Source organism: Stegodyphus dumicola, chromosome 8 (assembly GCF_044657685.1).
Source record: "Stegodyphus dumicola isolate Sdum_Otavi_A_Nest chromosome 8, ASM4465768v1".
Classification (NCBI taxonomy): Eukaryota; Metazoa; Arthropoda; class Arachnida; order Araneae; family Eresidae; genus Stegodyphus; species Stegodyphus dumicola.
This window is the reverse complement of record NC_140775.1, coordinates 116,240,752-116,264,200: the sequence shown is the minus strand read 5'-3', so window position 1 is coordinate 116,264,200 and position 23,449 is coordinate 116,240,752. Positions and strand designations below refer to the sequence as shown.

Below are 23,449 nucleotides of genomic sequence, written 5' to 3'. Positions count from 1 at the left end.
AATTTTACTGAGCTCTCTTTGAAGCAAATTTTAAAACGTTTTATGATGATCTGCTCTTAGAAATGAATTTTTAGAATGTGGAGTATAATATCTGCATACATACGCATATATAATATGTATAAGAACGAATTTATTCACTGCGACTTGTATTAAATCCAAGCATGAGAAATTGAAAGATGCTTAAATTTTTTAAATAAGGGAGCATCATGCATATAATATACTTTTTCTAACAATAACTGACTGGATGTAAATACTTATCCCTTTAGTATCAGCTGCCGGTATTATAATTGTAAAGGGTAAGTAGTAGGCAAAGTGGGTCTTAAAAAGACGGTTTAGCTGAAAGGAAAAGTGGTTTTATATGCATCGAAACTACTTTTTTTGACTGAAATTATACTATTTTTAACTGATCCGACACCGAATGAAATGGGATATCACTTATAAAAGCACCTAAATTCCATCCACTTCAAAACTGGAATGGAACTGAGGCAGATAACCATTGAATGCGTTGCGTAATTTACACTCATGTCCATAAATTAAGGATAATTCGGAGTCACGCGGAAATCGAACTCTAAAATAAATATATCACATGTAAAATCACTACACACATCTTCAAGAATCATATGCAAATTTCAGGAAGTAACCAGATGACACCGATGGTACGTCACAATGACGAGAGTGTAAGAGAGTGATATATATAAGGAATACAGTCAAAGAAGTAAAATTGTTCGCAGGCGCTTTATAAGCATTTCAGTGCAATAACCGAATAGTTATGACACAAAGGACGCATTTGGATGATTTTTTACGTGGTAGAATTATCGGCCGTCTGGAATGTGGGCGTACCCAACTGGAAGTACCAGACGAACTTGGAATTGCCCAGAGTGTCATCTCCAGGCTTTGGCAACGATTCCAAGATGATGGTAATGTGAGTAGACGTTACAGCACAAGTCGCCCCAGAGTTACAACGCCGAATGAGGACCGGTATTTGGCAGTTACTGCCAAAAGAAACAGGCGAAGCACAGCCTCAGACCTGTCTCGTCAGCTCTCTTCAGCCACTGGTACGACAATTTCAAGGCAGACCGTGTACAGACGCTTAGGGCAGATTGGTCTATATGCTCGTAGACCTGTCAGATGCGTTCCACCTACTGCAACTCACTGTCGCCTGCGGTTAGCCTGGAGTAGAGAGCATGCATTGTGGACACCGCAACAGTGGGCTTGTGTGATGTTTTGCGACCAGTCCAGGTTTAGCTTGCAGTCTGATTCTCGCCGGACTTTCATATGGAGAGTTCCAGGTACCCGTTACCACCAAGAAAACATCATTGAACGACACCGTTACGGTGGTGCAGGAGTGCTCGTTTGGGGGGGGGAATTATTCTGGCTTCGAGAACTGACCTGCATGTTCAAATTGGAACCATGACAAGTCAAATCTATCGGGACCTCATTCTGGAACAACATGTACGTTTGTTTTGGGGCGCCATGGGCGCACAATTTGTGTTTATGGATGACAACGCCCGTCCTCACCGTGCAAACATCGTAAGCAAATGCCTTCAATCGGAGGATATGGACTGGCCAGCATTCTCACCGGACTTGAATCCAGCATAGCACGTGTGAAACATGCTTGGCCGACGAGTTGCAGCCCGTCAACCTCCTCCTACATGTCTACCGGAACTTCGGAGAGCATTGCTTTTTGAGTGGTGTAATATCCCCCAAGATCAGATCGATAATTTGATACTCAGCATGCCTAGGCGTTGTACGGAATGTATTGCATCGTCTGGGAGACATACAATGTATTAACAATCATACCAACCATGTAATATTGGTTTTTTGTAAATAGGTTTTTTTTTTTTTTTTTTTTTTTTTTTTTTTTTTTTTTTGTAATTTGCTCCAGGGAGAAAAAATTGCTAATTTTTTTAAAAATATCAAACATATAGCATCTTTCTTTGCTCTTTACGTTTTGTTTAATAAATAAGCTTTAAGAATAAGTCAAATTTGTTTTGCTTCTAACTCTTCCTTTGCCTGATTTTGCATTATCCTTAATTTATGGACCATGAGTGTAAATAATACGTTATGGAGAGTTAAGGTATTTCTCTGCATTTTCTGCGCCCGAGAATCCTCCAAAATATACACACGAAAAATGCGTAACTCAGTTTATGTATTATGGCCGGTAAAGGTTCCTGATATTTGATTTTATTGGATAAACTAGGCGCTAGCACTATCTTATTACTGTGATAAGAAATAATCAGAATAATTCTTTAAACATTTCAAAAAAGATTGCGATTTATGGTTCAGCTTATTTGATTATTACATTATCTTCAGAGTATTCCTTGTCGAATTTTCTTTCTTCGGATAAGTAGCTGCAAAACGATGCCCACGAAGAGGCAATTGTAAACGTAGAAATAAGATGTCAGTCGGTGCCTCAAGTTGAATTCAGAGCTTGCAGAGTCGTATTTATTGAACTTTTAACCAAAATTTCACACAAAGTGAGTATCGTGAACCGGTGCGTTATTGTGTTGCAAAATCCACGAGTTATTTATCTGTTCTAATTATTTCCTTTTCTATGAATTACATCGCGTAAACACCAAAAAACGGCAGCACCTAAAACCCCAAATTTTTTAACACACGTAGTCCTACACCCGAACATGCGTAAAGTCCGATAGTTTTTTTGTGCGAACTTACTAAAATTTTTGTTAACAAGCTTAGCGATTTAAAAGCATCATATTGCCATTTGGCAAAGTGTAGGGCATTTGTATTTTAAATTTGGTCCGAAACTTCAGCGAAATTTGATCAGAAAACTCAGCGATTTGAAAGAAATCTGTAGCTACTGGCAAAACGTAAGTTTTTTTTTTTTTTTTTTTTTTTTTTTAAATCTTTCATACTTAATCAAGGAACTCAGCAATTTAAAAGAAATGCGTTGCCTCTGCTTGGGGTGGGGAGAGGGGGGGGGATCTGAAAGCTTTCAGATTTTCTATTGCGCGTAAATGGGCGTTTTTTTCATTTACACACACGTACACATTTCGAGAGCGTTTTGGCTACTGTCCCTTTGAGCTAAAAATAATTAAAAAAGCATATCGGTAGAATTTCCGATAGACAATCCCGCACGCTGCAGGAAAAAAATTTTTTTTTTTTTTTTCGTACAGTGTTGCCATTGCTCGCTTTGAAATCGTTGAGTTCGTTAGTCAAAAATTCGTTGTTAAGTTAAATATGAAAAGACAATAAAACGAATTCCAAATTCGGGCTTCCAGGCGTCCATATTTGGGTGGAGGATTACGTTATTCAAAATTGGATGGCTGTAGGTAGCGTTGTTTTTTCACAAGGGGAGAAACATACATACATTCATGCAGATTCTTCATTATTTAATTTCTTTAAATATAGTACTTGGCGATAATATTTGGCGGCAACAATGTGAAAAGTGATTCGACATAAAATGCCGTTTCGAAACTTTGCCATTTGGGAAAGCGTAACATATTTAAATTTTCTTTTAAATGTAATTTTTTTATTATTGATTAACAAACTAAAAAGTTTAAAAGCATGCAATTTATGTGTTATAATTACTAGCTGGACTGATGAAATTTCTTCCGCTGGTCGTATTAAAATCATTATGTATATATATTTTATAATAACTATTTTAGGTGGCTGTGTGGTTTTAAGAATTTTCTGTTTCATATGTTTTAAACTTTAACGAATTTTTCGTTAAAAAACTCAACAGTTTCAAAGCGAGCAGTGATAACACTATGGGGAATAAAACATTTTTATCTCCAGTGCCCCTCCCCCGCGAGACTATCTATCGGAAATTCTTAAGACATGATGTTTTTAAATATTTTTCGTCGAAAAGAACATTAGCTCAAATGCTCTCGAAACGTGTATGTGTCTGTAAATGTTAAGGAATTTGAAACATTTCAGTTTTTTTTTTTTTTTTTTTTTTTTTTAAATTTCGTGGGTTTCCCCCCTAACAATTTGAAGAATTGTTTATTGTTTTGATTAAGTGAATTTCATGTTCTTGGAAAGTGAAATAAAGGAGTAATTACGTTTTAAAAAAGTATTAAATACTTACTTTATTAAGCAAACGCCTACCTCCACATGGTGATAAAACAATATAATAGCAATTTTTTCCCTACTGTTTGGCACTTCTGTTTTTAAAACCTCATTTAAAATATGATTTTATGTTCTGTATATTGAATTCTCTGAGGATCCTTTCTTAAACTATTAGGATAGTCAGTCATAACTTCTTAATATAGTTTTAAGCATTAAACTGGTATCAGAATATGAAGATCAAATCGCAATTTATTAAAATTTTATGATTTTTATCGTTTCAAAACTTAAATATTTTCTAAACTTTTTGAAACTTAAGGGGTATAATCATCGAAATATCAGTTTATAACCTGAAATTTTCCCGATTGCAGTACTTCTTTCTCTGTTCGTTTTCTTTTTTGCTAATTCTTTTTTTTTTTTTTTTTTTTTTTTTTTTTTTAAGCGACAATGATAAGCTAAGAAGTAAAATACTTTCAGGAAGTTAACGGTGGAACAGTGTGGCTCTTTATCATCGTGGCATTTCATATTTAATTCAGAGTTTGTTCTTTGGGTAACTTTTCATGCTGACAGAAAATGACTTTTCTACTTTTATCAGAGGTTCCTGTGATGATTCATGTTATTGCATCCTTGTGGTTTCCGACTGTGAAAGGAAGAACTGAAGTAAGTCTTACGTGTTTTAAAGGCGATAACGACCGTTAATGTTTCCAGAAATATTTGGCCTTATTTAAGAAAATTGTTTGCTTTGTGTTTTAGAATAGAACCTTTCTTTAAATTTCTTTTATTGGTTAACTGTTGATGTCCGTGATTTACCCTCTTTTCTCCATATTTTAATATCTGAGAGATTCTAGAGGGCATATATACTTATAAAGTTCAATGGCGGAAAAAGTAGTCTCTGAGAAAAAATTGTTTTGATTTTTAGGTGTTTGGATCTTAAGTTAGAATTTTTCATCACAATTATAGCTTCCTCTCAAGCATTTTTAGCCAGTCTTGCTGATTTTTCTAAATAACATGCAACTTATTTCCGATTCTGCCAGAGTTAGGAAAGTTGAATCTGAAGATGGGTACGTGAGGCAGCAAAGAGAGAGGGGAATGCCGTATTATTTACTAAGTTCCTTCCTTTGTTGTTTATGCCCTGAGTTTTCCAACAGTTGTAATAATTCTCAAAATAAATTAGGCTTAAACAAAGTATAATGTAAGGGAAAGAGAAACACCGTGTTTTTACAAATATATGTATGTGTTGTTTCTGAATTAATTAAGATCTTTGTTTATTTTAAAATGTCGTAGTTCTGTGATGGCCAACTTCTGTGTGTAAGAGCTACAGTTTAAGAAGCGTGTTGGCGCCTTGAGCCGTACAATATTTCTTTTCTTTCTCCAAAATTTTCTGGAAATCTTTATTTTTGTTATCACGAAAAAAGGGCGAAAGTAGATATTTGAGTAGTGTGAATTTTCTTTCTCCCCAAAACTGCAAAAATCATTTTTCGGCTAGAATTTAATTATGAATAATCATGTTTTGAAAGATCATTCAACTTAATGGAAGACCATCTCTTCACGAGAAATGGCAGCTGGCGTTTGATATATAGGAATATCACTTTTTGTCAGAGCTCATTGTCTAGCTGAATGCTCGCTTGGCCATTCAGTCCAATAACCGAACATCACGTGTTTCGTCTCATAAACATTATGAATGTGTAGATGTTCCTTACTGAGGTTTGACTTCTGCAAAGAGAAGCAATCAATGGTTTGTTTAATTTATTACCTTATCCATGCACGGACTGTTGGAGTCAGGGTTGGCTGGCGAAGCTTGCGGTCAGCGTAGCGAAGGAGAAAGCAAGCCGGATAAAGTAATAATAATAAACTTAAGAAGTGGGATTTGACGGGTTTAATTATGCATCAAAATGGACTCGTTACTGAGTGGCGTTTCGGAGGCACGAACTGCAAAAATAAATCGTATTCGTTTCTTGGCTGCTGACGATGGGCTGATAAAACTCTTTTCACGCTTTTAGAGGAATGAACTCAAGTGTGGTCGCTGCTGTCTGTATACGAGAAATCGTGTCAACGTCTACTATTAATTATTTTATTAAATTGTGAAAAAAAGTCAAGAGGCGTTTTGGGAGGAAAAATGAAATGAATAGCTTAATATTGTCCGTTCACACAATTACAGTACACTTCTGTGTTATAAACACTGCTCGATATACCTTAATTTCGTATAGGAAGGTTGAATTGCTTAAAATTGCCTGTAAGCAAGTTGATTTCGAATTGAGGCGTCAAGCTACCGTTAAAAGAAATATAAAGTAAATGCTAAAGAAAGAGAAAATAATCACTCAGAAAAATATTGCAGTCTAAAAAAAAAAAAAAAAAAAAAAAATTCAAGAACGAAGAATAAGACCACGTAGAGTAACACCTACCGTAAGAATATCGTTGGAGCTATCAATATTAAACTTGATTAAAAAAAAAAAAAAAAAGAAAAAAGAAAAAAAAAAGAAAAAAAAAAAAAAAAGAAGTGCAATTCAAACCATGTAGTTATCCGTTACCAAATGTTTAATTTTCCGGAAAATTTTGCAATTTTTAAAAAAAATCTTATGTAAAACATACATATAAGGTACAATGTGATTTTTATTTCCATTGCGTTTTGTGTGCTATCTGTTATATTTTTATGTTTTCATTATAGCCAAGTTCTTGCAAAATTTGTTGACTAAAAGTCTAAAAAACAGTTTTAGAAGTTTACTTTTAAATACGCAGTTCTTTTCGATCTGTGTAAAATATTCTTTTTTTTTTTTTTTTTTTTTTTTCCGTCATTATGACGGTCTTTATTGTCAGTGTATCTTGGAAGGCTTTTTAATGCGGATTTGCAAATCTGGCACAACACACTCCGTTATAACGAAAGAGCACTACATATATGTATATTTATTGCATTCCTACATTTTACAGTAAGCAAATTTTTATAAAAAACTAGAACATATATATAGTAATTTATTAGTTATTTACAGCGTAATCCAATTTTTGTATGCCTCTCCTAATCTGAAATTTAAAACTCTACTTCATAGACGGAGAAAGTGAAAAAATCTTGTTTATGCGAGTGGTTCTAGTGCGGCATCTCTTTCATGGAGATTACATAATCAGCTGAACGCCATGAATAATGTACTGCTTAGACCTAGTTTCTTTTAGAAAATTCCTCCCTAAAGACACCCATTGCGTTAGGCAATCGGCTTTCATGTGGTTTGTTTTCACCAATAAATTTATTAATTCTCTGATCCTTTCGAAAACTTACAGGGTTGCAAGGAAAATTCTGGTTGCTCAAGAGCATGTCATATGGGCTATATAAAATCAGATACATTTATTGCGAACACTCTCCTCATTGTTGAATTTCTACCAGTATTCATTCAACATGCTTTCTGATTCCGTCCGTAGAAACCAGAGCTGACTCAGAAGCGAGTAAGTCTGTGAGAGATTTGGTGACCTTGCCCTTCAAGGATCGCAGCTCAGCGACAAGAAAATAAGGCTGCCTGTTAGTAGGTCTGCATTGTGAAGCGATATAAGAATATACTAAACCCTTGCCCAATGCGGAGGCACATCGTTAACATGATGCGCCCCTACGGCAAAATCGCTTTATACAAAGTTAACTTTTTATGCAAAAAACTGGTTAGGTGTAGTTCAGATTAAGAAAGTATGTTTAATTTATACAAACCTAAATATTATTGTTATTAAAAAGGGAAAATGAAACGAATGTTATTTGAAAGGATTTGTATTACTGCTTAAAAAGTAGTAAAATTACTTTTTAAATAGCTGGTGATTTTTGTTTAGGACAATGTCTGACGAAACTCGTTAAACGTCTTGCGGTAAGGAGTGCAAATTTTTTTAATACCTCTCATAAAGTGTCCTCTTCCTTTTTCATTTGAGTCAATATCCATTACAAAATCAGAGAGATCTTGTGCTTTTTTTTAACAATTCGTTTAACTTATATGTTAAAGACTTATTATCTTCGCTATGGCGGCTTTCAGTGTCGGCTGATGTTTTTAAGGTAATCCGGTTCCTCATCTGTCCTTTCGACTAATTCTTTAATTTCTCCTTCCATATCCGAGAATCCTTCGTTGCCTCTTGCTTTTGTAATTTGTACGATTTCCTTGTCTTCATTTTAAATCGATAGAAATCCTTTAAAATTTTTGACATCTTCTGGCCACCACTGATGCTAGCAAGCATTCATGGCTGATCAATTCCTTTGTTCCCATATGAGTTTAATCATTTTTATGCAGTGTCTTATGTTGAATTGCTTCCAGAATGCCATTAGTGTGTCGTGTTTTCCTTCGTCTATAGCTTTATTTTCAGAAATGTAAACATGCGTGACATAATCGGCTTTGAATGTTTTTATGATTCTTTGATCCGTTGGTTGGATTAAGGAAATGGTGTTCGGTGGGAAATATAAAACCTCTACATTTGAATGCTATGTTATAAGGACTTCAGCACCGTCTTCTGGAGCATAATCGAAAATTAGGAGAAATTTAAGGCTCAGGTTTTGCTTTTCTAAGAAATATTTGACTCCTTTAATGAATGAGTTTTCAAACCAGTCATTAAAGAGGACTATCGCAAGGCGGCTAACGCTATGCAACGTACTGCGTATAGATGAAATTCTTGCGTTAGACAAATTAAATAGAGACAATTAAGAAAATTCGTATACGCGAAATCGTGTTCCATAACTCCTCATTCAGCAAGGATTTACTGTACATCACTGCAGCGTAACTGCAGTAATTTAAGCCAATGAGATAAGTCACATCAACAACAACAGTGGTGTTAAAATCATGTTACACGATCTGAAAACAGCTGATTGGCCGTAATATTTGTTTACAGCATGAGAATGAGTATATATTATTATTGTAATCTGCTATTACGCATGATACTTGTATATGTCAACTTTTATGTTAAGGAACTTTACTTTTAAAATATAATTTGCCTTTAGCATGGTGTATTTGAAAATTTATTTCAGTAATATTGAACTGTATTTTCTACCATGTTTTCTCTGTAGTATTTGCTTTTTTTTTTTTTTTCCCCCCCGCAAATTTGTATATTTCTCATTCTCTTCCTCACTAAAATCATCAGAATGTTTTCTTTTAATTAAGTTTTCTTCTCTATTTCCTTTAAATGACAAATTACTTATATTCAACAATATATATATATAAACAATAATAATAGTAAAGCAAACAGAAAAATTCAAATTTATATTAATTTTCTATTTTATATCTAAAAAGCTGGTTTTTGGAAAAAGATGTCTGTTGGTTACACTTTGCAATTCAAATGTATTGACAGCTAAATGTTAAATGTTTAGATGTTTTAAATATTCTAATACGTTGCATAAACCGCTGAGTAATTTACTTTTAAATTATGCTAAAATTGACTGTCAAAATGTTGCCCATCGACTGATATAATGCAAAATTTCCGAAAATTGAAAAAATTCATATTGTGTACGGAACGCAATAAAATGCAGCGAGCTGCTTTGTACTTTGCGTGTGGTTTCTTAATAAAGCTCTGGCATCTAGCGTAAGAATGTACCAGATAGATTTCTAAATATCTTATTTCATGGTGGGTTAGAAATATAATAGATATATATGTAATAGAATAATTGCTTTTCTGAAATATCTGAGAAGGTATTTCGATTAAGAAAAGTGGTCGGCGAATAAGAATTCACCAACTGATGCACAGAGAGCCTAGACCACGAACCTTCTGCGTGCCAGAAATACTGCGAACGTATCCACCTAGTAAGAAAAACCATATACATATGTATATATTACAGTTGAAAAATGCATGATATTATGTATTAAATATCAGATAATTGCCAAAATGAAACACATTTGGACGCCTGTAAATTAATAACAATAGTTAATAACACATTTAAACATTTAATAGTAACTTTTAATAACAGGAGGAAGAAGTGCAGAAAGCATTGCACTCATTTTGATGACTTCAAACAGTGAATTTTCTCGACGAAATCATAATGCGTAATTCTAAAATCGAAGGTGTATGTTTCTGTAGTTCGATCCAAACAAGGAGCATTAACTTTATCCGTCGCTTTTTTTGTCGACTTTAATGTTGTTTAACTTCGAAAATAAAATGTCTCAAGACTGCAGAGGGGGGAAAAAAATGTTAGATTCATCTTCTAATATAAAATTATTCAGGGTTTTTCTTTTAGTTTAGTAAATGCTTTTGTTTTCACATAGTGCTTTGCATTTGTTATAGTCTATGAATTTGTTTAGTTTTATCAATAACTTTACGTTACGAAATCTTATAGAAGCTAACTTTGCGTAGTAAACCGGTATTATGGTTAAACGCACGTGGTTATTATCCGAAAGATCGAGTTCGTTCGAATTCTATATGTTTCTTTTTTCGCTGCGTATTGTTCCCCCACCTTCTTTTTCTCCATTTTAATTTAGCTTTTTCTAAAATAGCTGCATTGTGATGGCTGTAAATAGACTGTAAGTTTAATTAGTAACGGGACATCAGCTTTGTCCTGCTTGATTATTTAATATAATTTTTTGACTAAGTACTGTTATAATTACCCAGATTAATTAGGTCCTTCGGCTTCTGATTGCGTTCTCGTGAGCATAATTTAATTTTAACCAGCAATTAATTTTCAAATTTCTTTCCCTCTCAAATATTGTGTACTAAAACCAAAATTAAAAAATGTATTGTCTAAAATTTATAGTTTTTAAAACTATTTAAAGTTTTAGATCTTTGCCAAAAGAAAAGTTAACTATAAATACTCCTAAATAATAATGAAAAATTCAATAGCTTTAAAGCTATCAACTTTTTTCATATTTTCAAATAAAATTTCGTTATATAATATTAATAATAATGCAAACTATGTGCTATCATTATTATTATACAGGTTAGTACGCTTTGTTGTTTTGCGTAATTTGACTTGTCTAACAGTAACGCCAGGTCAAATCCGTGAATTTTGTCTGGCCGGGAGCCCAGATTCATCCGAATTTTCAAGAACTTCCCGGTAGATGAATCCAGGGGCTTCCGTATCACCTAACCACTCGAGGGGACTTTAGACTCGCCTTCTGTTTAAGTGCCATACCGCAAAGACACCCAAGCCGTCTTTGGGATTTGCAGATCGGCCTATCGATGTAGCAGCGAACATCGTAAACCACTACATTGTCCAGAACAATCCGCAAGATAGTAAAATAGTTTATGATAAATTTTATATTTGATTCTTTAAATCGTATGTTTGGTAACTATAAATTCCAAATTGTAAATTAATTGTTTTTCCCATAAACATTTAGCTTTTCAAACTCCGGCTGCCCTCGTCTTCTTGTCAAGCCCCGCGTTAAGACGAATTGCTACTTACGTAACATTTTTCAGTGTTGGTTTTCCATAAAGATTACTTTTATCAAAGGAAGATCTCCATTCTGAACAATTTTTATCCAAGTTATATCCACAATTATAATGCTGTTTGGGCCCGCCAGCGGCCGAGCGGTAAAGTCGCTGAACACTGGTAGTTCGGTCCGAGGTTCGAATCCCGCGAACGGGCTGGCTGCATGGGCGTTTTCGTGGTTTTTCCCATGTGTAACGTATATACGAGCCAGTTTCCCTTAGAAAGTCCTCCACGAAGGCATCCCTCCTCTTAGGCAGATAGCCCTAGTGTGCTTTGCCATAATTAAATACACCAAAATTATTATAATGCTGTTTGTTTCGGATATTACTTCTGATAACCTGAAAGATCTTATTTTTTGTTTAATCGCTTACGAATTTTGTTTTTGTTTAATCGTTTTAATAAGTAAAAAAAAAAAAAAAAAAAACTTTCTTTTCTCAACCTGGACGCAGACGGTGGTTTATTAATTGATCATTGAATTTGTGTACTGTTATACTACTTGTAGTTTCAGGCTTGTATGTTTGAATCGTAATATTTCTTTGATTTGCCGAAAAAAGGAAAGATTCGAGTTACAGGATTATTCAAAATGATTAACACCATTTGAGATGAGCATCACTTTGTATAAATTAACAGTACATTAATCCTTTGTACATTCTAGGTCTTATTACTACCAAGGCCCGCAAGGCTGAATACTTCTCAGTTGAGGTCTAGTCATAAATTATAAAGGGGAAGTACGGGAATGGTGGAAAAAGAGAGGACTGCGCACTTCGTAATTGTCGAAAAATGTGGAGACCGTTTAAACATCTAACTTCTCTGCATTCACTTTTATAAAGAGGACAGTATAGAACATTCATTGAATTCTTTGAATGAATGCAAATTTGTACTATGAAAATGGATTATTGAAAGATAAATACATCTCATTGTTCTATGAGAATGGATTATTGAGAGCAAAAACATGTTTTTTTAAAGGCATAGGAGTTGATTGACTCATACTTGTTACGTTTATATTCTAAATACTGACTTTTATCAAAATCGTAAAAACAACCTTGTATTTAGCGTAAGTATATTGAAGCACTCAATCGATTTCGAGGGCAGCTAAAGGTCCCTCCTCATCAGGAGAAAGAAATACCTAGAAAGAAGAAAAATAAAGGGGAAGGAGTCTCAGAAACACGTGGTCCTTATCAGCACTGCACGTGGTTATAACCTTTTGTGGTTTTTCCCCATATTTAACATGAATACGAGGTAGTTTCCCTTGGAAAATCCTCCACGAAGGCATTTTATCTTTAGGCATATAGCTCTTGTGGGTTTGCCGTAGTCAAATACCTTAAACTGAATAACCTAATCCAATAAAGTCCGAGACTGAATGAAATAATTGATTTTACTGATTTGGGAAAAAATAGCTTCAAACTTGGTAAATATGAGTGATTTTATAACCGATAGGAAAAACGAAATTTTATAACGAGAAGAATGTTAGGATTATATTTAATAGCAAAAAGTCTTTTTATGATTGTAAGAAGAACATGCTTTTTATTACTGTTCGTGAGATAATATCCTCTTTCAGTGGCAACTAATTTCAATGAATGGATTTTCTGAGAAAGTAAATATTTGACCTTCCCCCGTCGTCCGGAAGCGGAAGAGAAATCAAGAATTATATCTTAAATTAGCAATATCGCAAAATTGAAAGATTACGGTGATATTTATGATATTCAGCAAGATCTACATAATTTTGTTTAAGAATATGTCTTGCCAATAGGTGGTATAGGTGTACTTACGTTTGTTCCACTCACTGTTAATTACCCATATGACTTAAATGGGTAGGATATGTTTTGGTATCGCCATTTTTGTTGTTGTTTTCCGCCGTTTTTACATCTCTCAGTAAATTAATCTCGGGCAGTTATTTGTAATTGGGGGTGCATAACTTTCTTTTCGGGTGTTTTTTAATTAAATTGACGGAGATTTTTTTTAATTAATTTATTTTTGATTTGAGCTAGTTATTCTAGAAATAAATTTTAAGAATTTACAATTAAAAATGCGTTATTTGTTAGATACTGAAAATGCATGAAAGCGTAAATTAGTGTAGAATTATTTTGAAGGAAGAATGTAGACAAGATAGTAGACATGAAGAAAATAGTAATAATATTATTGGATTTGAACATTCCTTTTCTCGAAGTTCGATACTTGTAATTTTCCGCAAGTCAAATTGTTCGGAATGAATATATTTTCTTGATGACTCGATTTATCGACTTTCCCTTATCTTTTCTGTTTTCGGCTTATCTAAATTCAACTGTGTTTAATATTTACATTTAAGTTTAATATGTTGAAAATGAATAAAAAAAAATAATGTTAACGTTAGACTAAAAATCGGAAAAGATTATATAAATGTTTCGTTATTACTGAACTATCCGTAATAATCGTTATGTAAATGAGCATCATTTCTAATAAATGATATTGTTCATTATTACGTTATGATTTTAGAATAATAAATAATATACAAATTTTTCGGAAAAATTTTCCCTTTTGATTATTGGAAATGGCCAGAATCATTTAGCGTCTCGAAATGAAAGATTAAATTTTACGAAGGTGGTTTTTCAGGGGGGGGCGGAATCCAAGGCGAAGGAGTCTTGATATCATATCTTAAGTTATAGCATAGTAGTGTCTTGCTTAAAGCAAACTTGAAAGAATCCGTGCGAAATTATCTTATGATGCTGTTTAAATGCTATGTTGCGTATAAAACTATGCTTTTCTGGAGAATATTTTGAAGGAAAAACATAATTTTTTATTCGAACTAACTGGATACGTTAACATGTGTCCACTTTTTGTGTTTTACGTAAGTGCATTATGTAGCTTTGCCGAAGACAAAATATTCTCTAGCATCTTTTTAAAGCAATCTGTGGAAAAGTAAAAGAAAGGTCGCTTTCCTTTTTCGTGTTTTTCTTCGTAGTTATAAATTTCTCAGTTTCGCTTCGTTAATTTTATCATTTGGCATACATATCAAACTGTTAGTACTTTTTATCATTCTTCTTCATTTACATGTTCCCCGATTTGCCTCAATAGGTATCATGTTTTGGAAGGTAATGTGATGTTGTCATAACTTAATGTGCCGTTACAAATTTCAGTTTTTATCGCTGCAAAAACTAATATCAGTACGCGAATAATCTTCTTAGTAAATAAAAGCAAGCAAGGAAGATACAAATAAAAGAACTGTATTGATTTTTAATGAATTGCGACGTCTGATAATTTAATAATAATCTATCTATGAAGTGAATTTCAGTTGAAAGTGTTCGTTGATTTTTGAGACTTCACATCAACAAATAAATTGCAGTTTTTGTATTCTGTCATATTTGTTATACTAAATATGTTTTCCTTTCTTTAGGAACAATTTTTTTTTTTTTTTTTCAAAATCAGCCATAGCAGTCCTGTTTGTCATTTTCAGAAGCAATAAACAAAAATAATAGTTTTATCAATTGTCAGATCTTTTTTTTTAATAATCAAATTTTTTGGTTGGTGCATTCTGTGCCCGTTCATTTTGACATCGGTAGTAGAGTTATAACTAATCCTCGTTATTCTATAAGAGAAGGATTTCTCAATGAAAGGATTTCTCAATGAACTTAATATTTGCTTTGAATGAAGAAATTAATTTTTTTTACACATTCGTTACCAGTGAAATAAGCATGAAACAATGTTTTTCCGGCCCAGCGAAAGTAATGGAATTTTCGAATGTAGCATTTTAATGTAAAAAAAAAAAAATATTTTTCTCCAAATTAACATGTTGTTATAATAGTTAAATAAAATGTGCTTATAAGTCTTATTAGATATTCAAAGTTTTCTCTTAGGTAATTTTTAAACCAACTAATTTAGAATGACAAATATGGAGGACAAGCAATAAATTTTAAACTTAACCCTCTGGTGTAAGATAAATGTCCAGAATTATTCTCTCTGTTTTCGGACTTCAGTGCTTTTAGCACAGCAGTGATGCATGATGCTTTTAACATTATGACTTCAGGATTTTTGGCACCGTCTGATTACAGCAAGGAAATAAATTCAAATGATTTCCAAACTTAAAACTGATGCTAAACAGCATTGTTCAAATCATCATTGTTGCTGTAACATGAACCGTAACTTTGCTGCTGCATTAAAAAAAAAAAAAAAAAAAAAAAAAAAAAAAAACTAGGAGTTATTTGGGACTACGCTTTGTGATGGGAGATATATAGGAGAAACTGAATTCTATGTTACTGAATATCATTTCGGGAAATCTGAGCCTTGCTTGTTAAAACTTGCTTGGAGCAATATTTTCTACCGAGTTTATTATGTACAATGTATTTCCTTTATAACTTGTTGTAGTTGAGTTAGTGAGTTCAAAAAAATAAACACCAATTATGGGGGATATGATCAATAAGGAATAATTTCTTTACGTCCCAAAATGGTGGCAAAAACTTTCCTGGGCCGAAATTCTGAGTTCTAAACTTGAGGGCTCGAGAAGATCTGCTGCGCTTCCATGCCATGCTCTTTTATTTCAATTCTGTTCTTCACATTGATGAAATCTTGTTTCTTCTGATATTCACTTGCCGAATTAAAGTTTTTTTTTTTTTCCATCAATGCTTATCATGGAAAGCAGTTTTGGACAGTTTTTGGCTTTATGCCCGTTATTTCTTCATTTCTGTTATTCTTATTCTCGATAGCTGTCAAGCACAAAACTGCCATATCTTTTCATGCGGAATTTTTTTCATTGATACCCATTGCCATAGCAAAGTATAAGAAACTATCACGTGTTTATTTCTACCACTTGTTCCTCGATTTTAGCGCATATTTCTTAGGTGGTCTCCTACTTCATTCTGGTCAGCGATCATCTTCGGATGACATTTTCCCCTGTCTAAATATGGAAGCTCACATTTTGACAGTGACATAAAAAGGTTCTATTGTAGATTGCAGCGATGCGTTTATGACTGCGTTTCACTGTTATGCAATCTTTTGCCAAGAACTCAATAACTGAATGATATTTTCTGTATTCAATATTAACAGGCATACTTAACTAGCAACATCAACATTTAACAGTCTTAAAATCAGATTATAACGTGAGCTGGAGTGTGCGTTCTTTTTTTGCACTTTGAAGTTATGACGCTGTAATTTCATCAAAGTTCATCATCCCACAAGTATTTCATAGCATACTTTCGATTTACTGAATGCCCTCGTATTTCATAGTTGAAACGGAAAGTTTTTTAATGCGTTCGCAGAGTATCCATAAGAGAAAACTCGCTGGTAAGCTTTTTTCCTTTGATTCTAGGCCTGTACTTTCGATTATAAAATTTCTCTATTATGATCGAGAGTTTTGAAAACTGTTCAGCACTTAAAGGCTTTAAAAATACAAAAGTCGAAAATTTCATATGGTCCTATAGATCAAAAAGGCAAATTAAACAAGGTGCTTATTTTGCTCTAGTAAGTTAAATGCAAAATAAGTTTTTCTACTTTGCGTACAAAATTCAGTGAAATATCAGCAACTAATAATTTTTCAGGAGTTATATGTCATCTTAAATGATTCCACTAATACCCTTTGTTTACTAAGTAAGTGCTCGTACATACATAAAAACGAATATTTATTTCATTTTAGTGTAAAATAAGCATTGAAAAGTCAGCAAATTTATTTTCTAATATCTTCAATAAATTTTGCCAGTAAAAGTACGGAATACTTTGAATTTAACTTGTAAAGCGCACTAAATGCTCTTCTAGGGTTTTGTTTAATCGTTTGTTTGTTTGTTTTACTCTAGTTCAACGCTATAATAATTTAAACATTGCATTTTAAGAACTCTAACCCCAGTGCCAAAATGTCTGTCATAAAATTGTCTACCTTACTAAATCAGAAGTCAAATAACAAAAATCAGCGTTATATTTTCAAATTTTCACAGGACTAGTTTCGATGGTTTTACCAAACCACCATCCTCAGCTGCAAAAGTGCAAATGGGATTTTTGCGCTTTTGCAGCTGAGGATGGTGGTTCGGTAAAACCATCGAAACTAGTCCTGTGAAAATTTGAAAATATAATGCTGATTTTTGTTGTTTGACTTCTGATTTAGTATTTGTTCGGCATGTTATTGTGTCTTAATTATTGTCTACCTTGTTTAGAAAAACTGCATTTGAAATGTATGTTTAGAATCAACAATTAAGGAAATAAATTCTATCGCAGTTTTCTCGAACACCTTGTGTGCCGTTAAGGAATCAGAAGTTATGTTAATAAACGGGAGGGGGTAGAACTGTAAATTCACTTCTGTAAGGTGATAAAAGATCAAATTCCATGGTAAAAAGATTAATTTTTTGTAGTTAAAAAATGTGCTTATTAGAATATATTAGATTAAAAGTAGCCATGTTCTTGATAACCGAGCGAATAACGGGGTTCCTAAACTTTTAATGTAGTTCCTGGCTCACAAGATGAAAAGTAAGTGATTCGTCCATAGTAATGAATAGATTGTATTAATAAAGAAATTAAAAAAGCTGATGTATACACCACATGACTTCCTTGTACGGTATATTAAATTATACGCATTTTTCCTGCATTTCATTTAAACTGCTTTAGAGGATATATCTCTTATTCAATTCATTCAGTTCTCACTTTGCGGCAAGGCAAAAATACGTAAAAACTCAAAATATTTTCATTAAAAATTGAAAGATATAGAAAAACATAAAGCACCAAATACAGTTAAAACAGTTTAAAAAAATTACACTAATTAAAATTACAGTTTCTACGCAAAAACAGGCAATTCGGCCAGCAGGCAAGAAGACTTGATTTTTCGGTGCACAAAACTAAAAGTTTCCTTTTGGTCTCACTTCCCAAAAAGACACTGAAGTTGCAGAAATAATTAATTCACTATTTTGCTAAGTTTCAAATGTAAAATAATTTGGCTGCTGTGGTTAAAAAAATAGGCTTAGCCGCACTTAACAAATTTTAAATTGCTGAGAAATCTACAAATATTGCATGCAGATTAACTAAAGGAATAAAAACCTTAATCGGAAGATAAAAACAACATAATTCAATAATTTTTAAAGTAAATAATGCACAATTTACCAACATAATAATAAAAAAACTGCGCTCGCTGAGCCGAGTAACAGAGTGGTTGTGTTTAAAAATAAGCCAATCTGTATAAAATTTGAATATGTTGTCAAATAAGAACTGCTGAGTAAAACTGCTGTTTGAAAATTAGTGGCTCTGCAATCGAAATACTTCATCTGCGAGGAGCATAAAATTTCATGTTTCAGAGCAAGCCTGCAAATTTTCGCTGTGATACTGAGATAAGAAATCTGAAATAATCAATTTGTAACAATGACCTTCAGGTATCAATTGCCCGAAGAACTGCGATGGAGAGCTATCGGGAGACTAGACGCAGGACGGACAAGTCAGACAGGAGTGGCCAAATGGCTAAATATTGAGTCCTGTGGTTCATAGACTTAGGCAACAATTTCTAACCACAGATTCGCCATCCAGGAGGTTCAGTCAAGGACGGCCAGCCGCTACAACCAACGCTGATGACCGATATTTATTGTTATGCGCACGAAGGAATAGAACCTCAGCTTCGACTCAATTAACATCCTCCCTTGCTGCAGTAACTGGAAGGTTGGTGTCAACGTCAACCGTGCGTAGAAGGCTTCATTAAGGAGGTCTGTACGCGAGACGACCGGCCCTTTACATGACGTTCATGTCACTTCGTAGAAGGGAACATTTGAGGTGGGCACGTCAACATGTCCACTGGACAGTTGATCAATGGAGAGTTGTTCCCTTTACGGAATAGTCTGGGTGTAGCCTCCAAAGCGATAGTAAGCGTTACTTGATTCGGAGAGAACCTGGAACCCGTTATCATCCATCAAACATCCGTGAAAGAGATTCATATAGAGGAAGCAGTGTCTGTGTGTAGGGTGGTATCTCTTTGGTTGGACGCGCAGATTTCCATGTCTTTCCACACGGAACAATAGATTCTCAGGCCTATAGAGATGACATCTTTGTTGTTTATGTACACCCTTATGCCGAGGTAATAGGCCGTTATTCCCTGCTACAGGACGACAACGCTAACCGCACAGGGCTCGCATCCTGGATGATTATCTTAAGCAGCAAACAATTCAGTGCATGGTGTAGCCATCTCGATCACCGGACCTGAATCCGAATGAGCATGTTTGGGATGCTTTAGGAAGGCATATAGCTGCTCTCAGTCATCCTCTTCAGACTCTTGTCACGCTTGCAATTGCTCAATAAGAGCAATAGCTCTCCCTTCCTACGGAATTGATAGATTGCATAACTGACAGCATCGCACATCTCTGTATATGTTGTATTCCTTCTGGAGGAGATCATACTGCATATTGAAGGTAATTTTCCTATACCAAACTGACACATCCGATTTGTTTATTTTATACATGTGCTAATTTCTGTAACACCGTAATTGTCTGGTAATTTCTTTTCATGTTATTATATACCTTACTATAATAACATGAAAGTATGCTGTGGGTCAGTTTTATTAAATTCTACGTGTAATTTTTTGAGTAATCGTCATTTTTGTGATTTTTCCTTAATTCATGATAACCGGTGTATATGTATTGTAGACTTCTAATTTGGGATATTAGCAGATCTATCGTCATTGTTTAGCTCTGAAAACTGTTTCAGGTGTTAAACTAAAGAAACACTAAGAACTAACAATCGAAAAACGAAGATCAAATTGCAGTTTTTTAAAACGTTATTTATGATTTTAATTTCAAAACATTAAAGATTTGTTTTGCATATGTTGACGTTTTGGTATGTTTTAATATGATTTTGCTTTAATATGAAAATTAATTTAATGGTTTTCTTCAAAGACTTTCATACCTCTGAATGTACTGCGGGTTCAAAATATAGCTCAGTAATGTTAAAGCTATTCATTCCTACCCGTGTGCTCCAAGAATGGGTAGTGATTGTATTTTGCGTCATTACCCGCATACTGCAGAACAATTGTTTCAGCCCGCATAGACCTGATAATATAAATGATTTCCGGAAATGCTCAATTTTACTTATGCTAATACTGCTAAGAATTTTCTTAATAATATTTAAATACAGAGGGTTAACATTTTTAGAATGATTAAAAGATATCACTGTATAAAATTTTTTCGCAGCAAGGTATAATTTGAAATGAGAAATATCATCTGCTTAATTTGCAACTTTTGTTCATCTTCTAAAATACTGTATGTAAACATGCTTTGAATTAATGGATATATTTTTTTCCTTCAGAAATTTTTCTATTCCTTAATTCCAGAATATTATGATACGCATGGTATTAATATTTATAAGTAGAAAATAAGCAGCATTGTTAATTAGAAAAGGAAAAACCGTCACGAATTACGTTTACGTGGAAAGTAATCTCCAAATGAATCATCGCATGAAGATGACATCGCAGACATGCTTTTTTCAGGCTTTAATAACTGTAAATGGATATTCCCATAATAATTTGTGAGCGCAAGGTGTAAGGAAAGATAATTTTTTTTCATATTTTTATTAACTATTAAATTTTTGCTCAGAAATTAAGAAGGAAACTTAAGCATAGAAAATTAATGCAACTTATAGCACTTAATAGAATTTTAAACCGACATAGTTAACTAACAAAGACCATTAATAAATCATTTTTAATTTCGTGTACGAAGTAAAAAGGAAGTATTGTAATCGCGAAAAGTTTCAGGCAGCATATTTCAACGAAAATATCCATTTCGACCGCTATCGAACGCAATTTAACGATGTTTTTCCGTGATATCTGTACGTAAGGACAGAATAAAATACTCTTTTCCTTCAAAAAAATTATGAAACTGCTTTAAAATTAATTCTGAAGAGAATTTTTCGTGGCGTCTGTACGAACGGATGTACGTACGTATCTCGCATAACTCAAAAACGAGTAGCCTCAGAACGTTGAAATTTTGTATATAGGACTGCTATAACATGTAGATGTGCACCTCGTATTTTGGTTGCAATCGGCCGCACCAAACGTATATAAATATATTTATATATATATCCACTCTGTTATCCGGCTCAGTGATCTCAGTTTCTTTACTCGTATATGTTTGTAAATTGTACATTTTTTGCTTAAAAAATGATTGCATTATATTGTTTTTATCTTCCGGTTAAGGTTTTTATGCCTTTAGTAAATCTGTATGCAATATTTTTAGAATTATCAACAATTTTAAACTTGTTTAAGTACCACTAAGCCTTTTTTTTATGGCGGCCATTGCTCTTGTTTACATTTGAAACAGCAGACTAGTGGATTTGTTGCCAATTTAGAGAAACTTAGCTTCGCAACAACAAAGATAACGCATTCATTTATTATTGCCAATTAAATCATGCTTAATCCTCTCTGGAATTTTTTCGAGGAAATAAGTGTTTAAGATTTACATCGTTAATTTTTAATATAGATATTTTGAGTTTTTATGTATTTTTGCCTTCTCGCGAAGTGAGAACTGAATTAATTAAATGAGAAATACTCAATCGTCTGTGAAAAACTGTTTCTTTTCTTGTTTTGTTTGCTTAATTTCTTTTATACATCATTCTAGCTTTATTATAGTATTTGAATAGAACATGTGGCAACGATTAGATAATTCTATTCTTTAAATGATATAAATTTTGTGAATTATGAGTTATAATATGAACGAAATATATAAGTTAACTGTTATATAATTATTGTATTATATAACAGTTAACTTAGTTTCCGTTATAAAATTATTATATAAGTTAACTGTTATATAATTATTAATACTGTTAAGTGAATGTAGCGCCAGAGTGTCGCTATGGTAAACAAATACTAGAGTGAATTTTAAAGAATGCATTTATTCTATTGTAGTTTATGCGCTGTCGGCGAAGTAGATTTAATTCAATCCAATAAGTTTAAATGAAATGAAAGGAAAAAATGCGTATAATTTAATATTCCAATTTAATATTCCAATACAAGGAAGTCATGTGGTGTACACATCAGATTTTTTATAAAGATTTTACTGGTAATTTTTCATTAAAAGTATAATCTATTAAGTTGCATTTAATTTTCTATGCTTAAGTTTCCTTCTTACTTTTTTAGCAAAATTTATTAGTTAATAAAAAAATACTGTGTTTAAACGTGCTTTGAATTTTTGAACGTGAAAGTAAAACTTATCCTTCTTTACATCTTGCGCTCACAAATCATTATGGGGATATCCATTTGCAATTAGTAAAACCTGGAAAAAAAAAAACATGTTTGCGATGTTATCCTCATACGATGATTTGTAGATACTTTATTTTTTACCACGATATTTTCGACGACGATGTTTTTAAACTGCGAAGTTTTTGAACTGCTTTATTTTCGACGACGATGTTTTGTACCACGATGTTTTAGAGCTGCGATGTTTTCTCTTTGCGATATTTTCTCCCACGATGTTTTGTAGCACGACGTTTTCGCCATGCGTTTTCTCCGCGATGTTTTCGGCTGTAACCCTAACACTTTACCTATCAAGTCGGCCATTTAATATTTACAGGTATAAGTGGATGTGATACCAGAATTGTGCCATAGGTTGTACAGGCATAGTCCCACCACAATAACTCCGCCCAATTTTGAGGGAAAGCTCCTCAAAGGGACCGTCTAAGGGGCTACCATCACTCTTTCCGTACCACCGACCACTCGAGAGGACTTACGTGTCGTATACTTACAAATATCCATGCCTTCTCCGTGATTCGAATCCGGACTCATCAATACAACAGTCAGCATCATTAACCACTATCTGGGCGATGTTTTGTTCATTTTGTTAACGATTTTCAGAGAGTAAAACTGCACCCAAACAAAGCCACCCATTATAATTCCAAAGTTGCCACTGGATTTCTAAAAAATAAAGAAAGCAACAGTTACTGTATGTATGCCTTTTCAACATATTCCTGCAAATAATCGTAAGTGAAACGTCCTTTGACATTTCACTTCGATTATTTTTTGGCCTGCTGGGAAAGAGCTCTTTTTTGATGGAAAGTACCTAGTTAGAGCAAAATGGAAAAACAATGCGCCTGGAAATTTTACGAAAAGGCAATTATGAAAAGCACGATGCAGTTCAATAGAGT

At 33.5% G+C, this 23,449-nt stretch overlaps 1 protein-coding gene across 1 annotated transcript in view; it reads left to right on the top strand.

Annotated features, from left to right (window-relative positions):
* LOC118193974 (uncharacterized) overlaps positions 1-23,449 on the top strand; it is a 223,074-nt gene that overhangs the window by 47,678 nt on the left and 151,947 nt on the right. The gene's annotated exons all lie outside the window — the stretch shown is intronic.